The 9,099-nt window shown below is 37.3% G+C and overlaps 1 pseudogene; it reads right to left on the reverse strand.

Annotated features, from left to right (window-relative positions):
- Nucleotides 1–252: 252 nt before the first annotated feature.
- Nucleotides 253–1,419, reverse strand: LOC103071238 (serine/arginine-rich splicing factor 6-like; annotated as a pseudogene).
- Nucleotides 1,420–9,099: the final 7,680 nt, after the last annotated feature.

Raw genomic sequence — 9,099 nt, forward strand, 5'->3', positions numbered from 1 at the left:
AACTAAATTAGCTTAATCTTTACAAAAGTTATTTTAGCTCAAAAGCTATAAAATCAAAGTTATCTTAATTCTACAAAGGGAGAGGATCTTTGACCTCACCTTTTTCATCAAATTTGGCTACAAATCCAATTTTTGTATGCCCCTTTTTTCGGGAGATTCTTCTTGCAGAAGAGGCCAAGTACAAACGTGGAAGAGTAGCTGCCTAAGCAAGTAGTGTTCCGTAATAGTGTGCAAAGAATGTAGAGTTGTGGGTTAATCTCTGGAGCTCGATCTGGATCGGGACCTTGACTTTGAATGAGATCTAGAACGGGATCTTGAAGCTCTTTTTGATGGAGGGGACACAGAACGGGCCTTTGAGGGTGGTGCAGGTAGGGGTGAATTGGAACGAGACTGGCTCCTTGATCTAGGTTTTGACTTTATATCACCTTCCCCGTTTTCTTTGGGGGAACAAGATGGAGAACGAGACCTGCTTCAAGACTTTTCATAGACATCCTTCGATCTGCTCCGGGAGCACGAACGGGAGCCTCGATCAGACTTAGGTTTAGATTTGCTTTTTGTTCTAGATTTCCTGCCTTTTGAACAGTCATAGACATCCTTCGATCTGCTCCGGGAGCCTCGATCAGACTTAGGTTTAGATTTGCTTTTTGTTCTAGATTTCCTGCCTTTTGAACAAGAACGTGATTGACCTTTGCACCGAGACCTGGACCGGGATCAACTTTTTGAGATACTTCGAGATCTATTGTGGCTGTTCCTACGACTTCTACTTCGTGACCTTCTTCTAGTCCGTGACCTTGATCTGCTTCCAGAATAAGACTGCCTGTGGCTTGTTCGTGGTTTGTCTTCCATTAGTCTAATATTTCTCGCATTGATTTCCATACCGTCCAGCTTATCCAAAGCACGCTTCATGTCCGAGTAGGAGCGAAACTCCCTGACGCCTTCATTTGTGCGTTCTTCGTGAGCTTCCGCATAGGTTACTTCACCTGCTCGTCTCATGAAATCCTTTAAATCTCGCCAACTGCAAAGACTAGAAAGGTGATCTACAATAAGCCTGAATTCTGCGCATACAGGTGGTCCAGATTTGCTTCTGCCAGAGGTTCTCCGACTGCCTTATCCGCCTCCACCACTGCGGCTTCCGTAGCTGTAGCCACCACGCTCGTGGCGCGGCCCCCAGCGTGCTCCACGATCACGTGCTCCACGATCACGTGCTCCACGATCACGTGCTCCACGATCACGTGCTCGCCGCAGAGCTCCCTGCCGTTCAGCCCATACACGGCATCGTCGGCGTCGCCGCGGTCTTCGAACGAAGACGTACCCCTTTTTAAGTTCTATTTCGAGAAGGCGGCCATAGCCACTGAAAAAGCGCTGGATGTCTTTCTCCCGGACGTTGTAGCTCAGGCGTCCTATGTGGACGCGTGGCATCTCCCGGGCAGGTGAGGGGCCCGAGGGCTGGCTGTCGAACGGCTGACCGCAGAGGCAAAAGCCGCGGGGCGGGGGCGGGGACGGCGAGAGCCCGGTAGCTGCGCTCGGCGGCCGGGTCCAGCCGCACGATCAGCTTTGTGTATTTTGCCTTTCACTTTCTTCGTTGCCTTGTGGCTCAGCACCGCACACCGTCGGTCAGTTTAAAACTTGTAAGTGCATCTGAGAGTAAATTGGACATAAATGAATAATCAAGAAACTGCACGTGTTCCTTTGGAGACATTTTAGTTTTTCTGCAAGTGACAGTTGGAACAAATTGTGTTCACTGCAAAAGAGAAGGGAATGAATGTTTGACAGAAAGGAGTTACCTGTTCACTTGTTAACTTTTCGTAGAGTTCAACCATATTAAGGAAAAAACTTATTTCTTACTCACTGTATTCTTAACACATAACATAGTATCTGACACAGAATAGGTACGTAATAAATATTTTTAGCGGTTTTTAAGTAAACGAGCAAAGAAAAGCTTAGGTTTTATGTGAAAAGATATACAAGAGAGATCAAAAACAATGTGTGTATATTTGGTTGGATAAGCTGAAAATCCCCAGTATCCAGCTTTGTTTTGAAAAAAAAAAAGAGAAATAGTCCAGGTTTTGCTTGTTTGTTTTTGTTTGGTGATTGGAAACAAAGGTAATATATTAAGGAGTGAAATAATAAACACACCAATTTCTTAAAGTCGAAATAGCCCCAAGAATATGGAAACAAATCAAGTGGACTTCAAGCATCCTTTTTTCCCTTTCATCTGAACACTTTGTTGAATTGCAGAGAAATAGAAAGTCACAAAGGGGGAAGGTCAGAAGGTATGAAGAAACCAAATTTCAAACTGAGTTAAAAGAACTATAATTAGCCACAAATTAAGGAAAACTATTGTCTTGAACACCCCAGATTAGAAATAGTTGACGTCAAAGGATGTAGATCAACTAGTAAGAGTGTTTATTTTCAAACAGAAGGTCAGGGAGAGAGGAATAGCCCAAGGGAAGAGCAATTTTGAAATAAGGTAGAAATGAACAACCATGAGAAGAGAGAGAAAAGGTCGAATTTAGGTGCTTTCAAACGTATCACTGTCTTAGGAAAAAAAGGCAAAATAATAACACCACCTCTGACTTGTGTGTGTGTCTGAGACTGAGGGCTGATCTGTGCTGTCATTAGTCAGCTGTTGCTATGGAAAACCACTGAGGAAAAGAGAAAAGAGGAAGGTTAATAGTGCGTCCCAATATTCATCTATCTGCCCCCCTGGGTTTTCTCAGTAATAAGTAAAAGCAAATTTTAAAATATTCCCTTCCTGAAGGAGAATGCAGCCCATATGTCAATCTGACGGTAAAGAAACTGAGTTGGAGGTAAGATTTCAAGGAAAATTGACACTCAGAAGAACTTTATGGAGGGTTACAGAAAAAGAAAAAAGACTTAAAAGAATAAAATGACTTTCCAAAGGCATCAACAAAAATCATCTATGATTTTTCAATAATAGAGATTAAAAGGCCAATGATAGCATCTCTTCAACAGTGTATTATTTAATATCTTAATTTCTAACATTGTACAAATAACATTTTCCAAATGAATATTTGTTGGGATAATGAGGAACATCTTGACACACTAATGAAACGCAATTACTAGGCTTTTCTGCAGACCCAGCTGAATGAAGAACGATTCTTAGCTGCTCTGTGAATTTTACCAGTTTATTCTCAGTCTGGGATTGCATCTTATGCAAAGCTGAAGGTTGAGGAGGTGAGGAGAGGTTCAGGTGAGCCCAAGGCTACAGGGGAGAGTCTTAACTGTGACTGAGTGCCTGTAAAACTTGGCCCCAACCTGATCGAACTTCTAGATGTAACTCCCAGTTTATAGAAAATACAGGAAATAGAGAAACGTGTTAGATGATACCATGAAGATGGAATGATCAAACTCTAGAGTGTGGGGAATAACAGGACAAAGGACACAAATTTGTCAACAAATAAACTGAAATTAAAAAAAAAAAAAGAGAAAAGAAAACTAATAAACTAAAAGAGACTGTGACATACCAAAAAAATGCAATGAGAAAACCGTGTTAGATACTAATTCAAATAAATCAATTCTAATAAAAGATTTATGAGACATCTGGTGAAATCTGAACACTAAGTATTTGATTACCTTAAGACATGATTGTTAATTTTTTTAGGAATTTTAATGATATTATGTTTCAAAAAGTTTTTACATTCTGAAGTTTTTAAGGATGGAATGATATGATGTCTGGGAATTGTTTCAACATTACCTGAGGTGGAGCTAAAGTGGGTAGGATTATAGATGAAATAAGGCTGGCACAGTTTGATAGTTGTTTAAGCTGGGTAATGGGAACATGGAGTTTATTACACTAACCTCTCTCTCCTTTTTTTTTTTTTTTTACATTTTTCAACTTTAAAAAAATGAAAAACTCAGTGAGAGCTATAAAGATGAAATTAAATAACAAAGAAATTCACTCCATGACGTAAATTTATATTAAAATATTTGAACCATTTTTAATTTTTCTAGTTTTCCCATTTTAAATTATGCAAAATAACTTGACCATTTGTTACTTCATTTTAAGGAAGGCAAAGTTTGAGAATGGAAAACTGGAGAGTTGTGCAATCAGAATTCAAAGAGAAGTTAAAATCATGGAGTTTGCCTTCCCACCATGTGTTTTAAATTTCTATTAATATAAAATTCATATTTCTTATCACGGCTTAGAAGGAGTTCTGATCTACCTCTAGTTACTACACAAATTGCCAGAAAAATTGATCTTCCCTGATCATCCTTTCTAGCTCCTTTGTCAGGCTTTATTTTTCCTCCTAGCACTTATCCCTAAATTAAATTATGTGTGTGTATTTCTGTTCATTGGTTTCCTTATTCTCTCTCTAGAATGTAACATTCATGATGACAGTATTTTGCTTTGTTCATGACTGTAACCCTAGCATTTAGAACAAGGGTTAGCCCATATTAGGCACTGAATAAATACTTGCTGCAAATGAATTCTGAAATCCAAACACGTGTATTTATGACAGATAGTTACCTGGGCTTTGTTAGAATTATTTTTGTGATAGGGAGCTCACAACTTCATGGAGCACGCATTCCATTGCTGGACAGCAGCCATTGTTGGAAAGTGCTGCCTCCTGTATTAGGCTGAATGTTTCTTCTACTTTTCACTCATTGCTCTTAATTCTCCCTTCAGGTGCTGTATGAACATTGCTACCATCTGTATTGAGTAAGGATGAGCTCCTTTCCTCAGTGAACGTTTGGCCAAAGGTGTCCTCTTGCTTGGATTGCATACTAGTGTTTATTTGGGACCCATAAACAGTTATCCAAAGTCAAGCTGCCATTCTGGAGTGCTGCCAGAACCAGGTCTGGTGTCCATTGAATCTCTCTCTCTCTCTCTTTCTCTGTTTCCACTGCATCAGGGGTGGGTAAAATTTTTCTTCAAACCCTTGGAACAGAAGGGGTATGATTGAATCTCATTTCCCAGAGAGTAGAGGTCTCCACCCTTGAAAGTCATATGTTTAACAGAAGGAGCCCTAAGATGACAGCACTTTGGCCCACCTTCTTTTTTTTTTTTTTTTTTTTGAGTAAAGCTACCCTTACTACAAAGGCAACTTCCCTTCTAAGGATAAAACAGTGACTTTCTGATACCAATCTCATTAGGGACAGAAATAAAACAAAACAAAAACCCAGTTCACCATATGGACTTCGTATATGACTTCAATATGGGCCTTAACAGAAAAACAAAACTTGTTCATATATACATCGCCTTATATCCACTCTGTAAAATAAAAGGGCCATTTGTCTCCATGGGTGAAGAATCCAGACAGGACTAAGATGACTGGGATTAGAAATATGCCACTAACTTACTATGTTAGTAAAATCAGAGCAATGTAATAAACAGGAATTCCTAAAGAGGGTTCATATCAACAATACATTTTAGAAAAAAAAAATTGACATGTTTGCTTTCTAATACATTGTCAGAATATTTGGAACTTTCCAGAATGTGTGGAGGAATGATATCCCATCAAGCTTTCTGAGTGGTGGAAGGATAGATTTGCTTTGCCAACTTGTTACATAAGAAAAACATATGTCAACCCAAGGGTACTCTGAGATTACTGCATTTGTACTAAAATAAATAGATGAATGATTATTTGAATATCTCTAAAGCATAGATATACATGTTTCACCTACCTAGCTGATGTTTCTAAAAAGAAATTTCCTAACAGTTTTTTATGAATAAAGCAGACAAATTTTCATTGTCACACGAATGAGAAAGAAAGAAACAAAAAACAGAATTCTGAAGAGCTCCAAATTGTTTCAGGAAATGTATTATGTATTTAATATATTTTTTCATAATATTGATACTTCAAAATAGATACACAATCTCTATTTTACAAATAAGGAAACCTCAATTAAGAAATGCAACATGCCAATGGTCTCATAAATAATTAATGGTAAATTTAGGTTTGAACCTATTTCTAATTAGTTCCATTATAATATGTTGCCACATTAGTGCATTTAGGGAATATTAAAGATGAGCATTTTAGGGATAATACATTCATGGTTTTAAGAGAATCAGAAGTAACTAAAATTAACAGTGACAAATTTGTGTGTGAGCATATGTATCTTACTTTTATGAACTGAAATCCACACAGTACTTTAAATCTGTAGGAACTTTAGCTCTCTACTATGAGTGGATAATAACACGACTTTTCTATTTCTGACGTTATCCTTCACTCTAGATAAGTGAAACACACACGTGCATGAAGAAAAAGACATCCCAGGGAGTGTTCATTACGCAACCTTTTTAAATTGTTCTTTATGGTATGTTTTATGCTACTGAAGGATTGAAACACATATGTGGCCACAACTTTGAATTCCTATTAAGAAGAAAGATTAGAGAGGTTCTCTTCTAAAACTGAGAGGGCTCTGGAGAAGGTTGGTAAAGTGACATACTCTAGACACAGACTAGAATTCTGTTTCCTCCACACACTAGGTATGTGACATTGGTGAGTAAATACACTAAGTAGCCATTTCTCATTTTGTAAAATATGGATAATAATAGTGCATGTCTCATAGGGTAATTATAAGGATTACATAAATTGATGTAAGCAAACAACTGAAAATAGTGCCTGGCATGTGTTAAACACTACTTAAATGTTAGTTGTTATTATTACTATTATGCTCTTTTACGGCTGGATTCAAAGAAGAGTTTATTCTAATAGAATGAAGAGACTCTGTAAAGGGAACTTCTGTCTTCCAGTTTCTGCAAGTGAAAATTTAACATTTTCTGTCTCCAAACACTAGACTCTTCTTTGAACATCATCAGGTAACACATTTATTTTATTAATAATTTTTTATAAAAAACTCATAAAAGCTATCTCGTAAAGCATCAAGAGTTATATGGCTAGGGTAATATTTTAAACTTACAAACTTTAATTCAATTTTATAAATAAACTCACACTGATTGTGTTATTTGTATTTAGATTTCCCAGACATCTAAAAAGTATTATCTTCACGGAACTTAAAACAGGATTCTGTTTCCATGAAATAATTCTCTCTTCTGATGTAAAACACTTAAGTCTACTTAATTTATGCACTTTACACAATTTTTATTTATGTTGATTTGTAATTATTTGCTAATTTATTAAATAGGAAATGTCATGTGAACACATAATCCAAGATTTAGTCCAAAGCAAAGAATCCACATTATTATTTTTTTTATTAATATTTGCTTGACATCAAAGACTCAAATTGAAAATTAATATACTTTAAAGATGTTTGCAGACCTTAATATCATGACTTTTATTATAATGTTTCTGACTAATATTACCAAAAATTAAAATAGATATCCAATTCCTTACTTTTAGGTAATATTGTAAACTACCACCACATTTAGTTTTACATCAATTCCTCATTCAATCATTCATTCACTCACTTGTTCATTAATCACTGATCAAACCTTCGCAAACAGCAAGGAGTATTCCAAATTCTCTAGCTTTTTGTAGAACCGGTAACATTTCATGTTTAACTGTTTTCAGATAGCCAGTGTATTTTAATTTAGGGGTTTGTAAAGTAATATCATAAATACCATCTTATCTGATGAAATTAGGGTAAGAACATGCATAAAATAATTATAAATAAAGAACATTTTATTAGATTCTCTAATGGAGTTTCAAAGTATGGCAGGAATAGTGACTGGTAGAAAAAATTACAGTGAAGAGGATTGGGGAAGCCTTCATGAAGAAAAACTGCATTTGAGTTTACCTTTGAATGACTGGGACAGAGTTTTAGTTGCTAGAGAACAGAAGAAACAGCACAAATTAAGATTCAAAGGCAAGTAAGTACAAGACGTATTGAGGAATGATGTAATGCGGTGCAGCTGGCACATAGATGCCACTTGGGCACAGCACAGTATGAGACTAGAATATTAGAAATAAGTCAGTCTGGGAAAGGGCGTGTGTGCCATGCTGTAGAATATATAGTTTCCCTCCGGTAAGCAAGCGGAAGTCAGCGAAGGCTTCTGAACCATACAGAGACCCTTGGCAGAGCCTAGGTTTAGCAAGATGACAGCCATGGTGGTGAGGGATGGATGTGCTCACATGCACGGGGGTCAGTATCGCTATCCAGTCTATTACCACTCCTTTATCGGTGCTTTTCAAAAAGCAATTTCTGTTTCTGTGACTTACTATGATATCCCCCACAAGTCACCTACAAATGTATAAGTATATAAAGTGTAAATATTCACTTACATCCATTGGGCAGAAAACAGCTTTTTTTGATCTTTTATTGATGACATGTTGTAATGGATTCTTAAGGTTGCCGTGACAAAATATCACAAATACAGTGGCTCAGAACAACAGAAATTTATTCTCTCCCACTTCTGGAGGCTAGATGTATGAAATCAAGGTGGTAGCAGGGCCATGCTTTTTCTGAAGGCTCCAGGGGAGGATTCTTCCTTGCCTTTTTCTACCTTATGGTGGTTGCTGGTAAACTTTGGCATTCCTTGGTTTGTAGATGCAACTCCAGTCTCTGTCTCTGTCATCACATGGTGATCTCCTTTCTGTCTGTTTCTTCTCCTCTTCTTATAAGGACATCAGCTATATTGGATTTAGGGTCCATCCTACTCCAGCATGACCTCATCTTAACTTGATTACGTCCTTAAAGACTCTATTTCCAAATAAGGTCACATTTACAGGCATCAGGGCTCAGAACTTGAACATATCCTTTTGGGGGACACAATTCAACTCATACCACATATAGATAAGATTTTAAAATGTGATATTCAGACACTTCTGTAGTGAAAAATGCTAAACTATCTCTAAGAGCCTTGCACAAGTTACATATTACTGAGAAGTGATTGGTCGGTGCTGGAACCTGCATGGAACTCCAGCACCTCGCTGAGGAAAGAGCAGATGATTTTTGTCTGATTCTTCCAGAAAAATCTAACTCATATGTGCTGTATTTTGCTGAAAGATCAAGTCACCAGTTGTGTTTTATTTATTAATTGATTTAAATATCAGATTGCATAAGGCAGTTAGTTATAATCTAGGAAAGGATCATTACTTTTATTAAAGTGAATTCTCGATTCTTTCATCATACTGTTTTTCAAATGATTCTTGTCTCCAATTTCCTCTTTCC

This window comes from Lipotes vexillifer, unplaced genomic scaffold, assembly GCF_000442215.2.
Source record: "Lipotes vexillifer unplaced genomic scaffold, Lipotes_vexillifer_v1.1 scaffold81, whole genome shotgun sequence".
NCBI lineage: Eukaryota > Metazoa > Chordata > Mammalia > Artiodactyla > Lipotidae > Lipotes > Lipotes vexillifer.